Consider the following 3,182-nt stretch of genomic DNA (forward strand, 5'->3'; position numbering starts at 1 on the left):
ATTTGTGCTAAATGGATACCTTGTGTATAATTTTATTTTGTTTTAAAATTATTATTGATATCTCTTCTTTTCATATCACTTATATTTACCAGTATATTCTTCTCTCCCAGGTCAGTCAATTGATCAAAAAAAAATACAAAAGATAATCCCTGAGCTCACAATTTAATGGAAGAGACAACATGCAAACAAATATATATCCTTTGATAAAATAAGGTTCTAGAATTAAGAGGGTTTGGGAGTGACTTCATGTAAAAGATGTGATTTTAATTGGGCTTAAAGGAAGTCAGGGAAGTCAGAGAGTTATCCCTTAAAATAAATAATAAAAGAGAAAAAAGTAACCAAACAAGAATAAAATCTGAAATATTATTTAATATTCTACACCTAGAAGATCCCTCTACCCCCCCAACCCAAGCAAGAAAAAAGAAAGGAAAAGCCTTCTTCTATCTCTCTTTTAAGGTTAAAATGGGGCATTATAATTTAGAATCTTAATTTTAATTGGTTGTATTTCTTTCCATTTTTCTGTTGTAGTCATGGTGCATATAGTCTTCCTGTTTCATTTACTTAATTTTGGATCAGTTCACAAAAGTTTTCCCATGCATCTCTATTCATAATTTCATACAATATAGTAAAATTACATTACATTTATGTATTACAATTCATTGTATTTCCTGAGCAATGGTTTCTAATTTTTTTTGCCACTACAAAAAAGTGTTGTTATGAATAGTTCGGTATTTATGGAATTTTTATTTTTAATCATTGGCTTGTGTATAATTTCAATTTCCTTTTTTTTAAACATCTGCTTAACCAAAAGTTTTACAAAGTACCTTCAATTTTCACAAATCCCTTCGTATTGGGGAGAAGGGGGAGGTAACTTATGTACATCTTTTTTTCATGTACAGTTTGGAGATAGGGTCACCAATAGTGCAGAGGAGAGTGGACTTTGCATCAGAAAGCAGTCTACTTTCTAGGGACTCTGACAAGAAAAGATGTGAAGATGTATACTGCTGGAAAGGACATCCTTCATGTCAGCACCCTAGGACAAAGCCCTTCTTACCCCTTATTTGTTACAATTCTTTCTTACCTGCTCAGCAGGGAGGAACCATAATATAGTGGAAATAATATGGCCTGGGAGTCGGGAGTTTATGTTCTATTCCTGTCATTAATAATGATGTTAACTCCTTACATTTTATGAACCTTTATATAAACACACACACACACACACACACACACACACACACATATATTAACTTTCTTGAACTTCACAGTAGCTCTTTAAAGGAGACAGGGAAGGGATTATGATCCATTTGATAGTTGAGAAGATAATGGATCAGAGAAAGGAAATGACTTGGTTAGAACCACAGAGTTTGTAACTAATATAATCAGGATTAGAACATAGCTTCTAGCTTATAGACTAGTACTCTTCCTATCACCAGTACTCTTCCTATCAGCATGTCATAGCAGCAACAGTATGATTTGAATCATGGTGATTTTCTCAGGTGGTAACAGATTTCCCTTTAACTGAAGATCTCCAGTCAAAAGTTAGATGATGATTTTTTGAATATGCCTAACCAGGGACACTTATTTAAGTTTGTGATTGTTCGGTAAGGTCCAGAGTTTTGTGACCCCATTTGGGGTTTTCTTGACAGATACTGGAGTGGTTTGCCATTTCCTTCTCCAACTAGGTTACAGATGAGGCTAACAAATTTAAGTGATTTGTCCAGGGATGCACAGTTAGTATGTGAGGCTGGATTTGAACACAAATCTTCCTAATTCTAGGTCAGGCAATCTGTGCATTATGGTGCCACCTAGCTATCTGCATTTCATTATGATATGATTTGGACTGATTTATTCATTCAACAAGCATTTAATAAATCTTTACAATGTATCACATGCTATACTAAGCCCTGGGAATACAAAGACAAAAGTGAAAAAATCTCTACTTTCTAGGAGTATACAATCTAATGAGGAAAATAATATATGCATATATGATTCTATATATTTACATAATTGACATCTATCTCTCTGTATATATATATATACATACAGATATATATACATAATATACAAAATAAATAAACAATTTTTAGAGGTTGGGTATTAGCAAAAGGGGGAATTAAGAAAGGTTTTATAAAAAAGGGTATACTTGAGGAGGGACTTGATGGAAATTAAGGATTTTAAGAGTGGAAGAAGGCCAAAATGCATTGCTGTTATCAGACCTAGATGATCACTGAGATATCTTCCAACTCTGATTAGCTATGATTCATGTACATGAATAATACTGTTGCTTTACTTTTGTGGTCCTATGCCCAAGAGTTTGGGGTCTCTTTAATTCTTATTCCCAAATGTTCTTTTCTTCCTTCTCTTCCAGACTTTGTATCCAATCCTACCTCTAGAGATATTTCAGAAAATTAGTTTTCAGGCTTTCCTTCTTCTAAAAAGAAAACTGAATCACATACAAGTTAACAAAATAAAACTAAGCTTCTGTTCTCTGCTAACATTATCATATCTATAGCATCAAACTCACAAAAATTGCTGTGAGGTGTGTAATTTATTGCAGGTACAATTATTCCTATTTCATAGGTGGGCTGAGTCTCAGAGAAGAAAAACTACTTTCTCAGGACTATATCCATACATCAACTTGGTGATAGGGACAATGAAGATTTAGAGAAGATCATAGTGGGCAGAGAAACTAACATAGATTTCAGAAATTTCCTTCTCCTAACAATACTTCTGAGTAAAACTGTGATATATTGGGCCCTAGAGGAACCCAGCTCTCTTACAAACAAACCAGCAAATGACCTAAAAGGTTACCAGATGGATCAATGAACAAAAAGAGCAAAAAAAATCATCAGGAAACCTCTCTGATACAGAATTGGAGAAGATGGAAAAAAGTCCTTGAGTCCACAGGGAGGAGATGAGCCATGGATGGCTAAAGACAGTGTGAGCTCAAGTCATTGGACATGAAATCATCAGTTGGTTGGCCCTTATAACAAGGCAATTTCAACTCAAAAATTCTTTATTCCTCTCATTTATTTCATGCCACCTCTAACTATATTTTTAGAATTTTCAGTATTGAGCCACTGGAAAGAAATGTATTCATGGTAAAGATCATTTATATTATCATTTTTAATTTTATTTTATTTTTTTCAATTACATGCAAAGGTAGTTTTCAACATTCATCT

This window comes from Macrotis lagotis, chromosome 1 (genome assembly GCF_037893015.1).
Source record: "Macrotis lagotis isolate mMagLag1 chromosome 1, bilby.v1.9.chrom.fasta, whole genome shotgun sequence".
Classification (NCBI taxonomy): domain Eukaryota; kingdom Metazoa; phylum Chordata; class Mammalia; order Peramelemorphia; family Peramelidae; genus Macrotis; species Macrotis lagotis.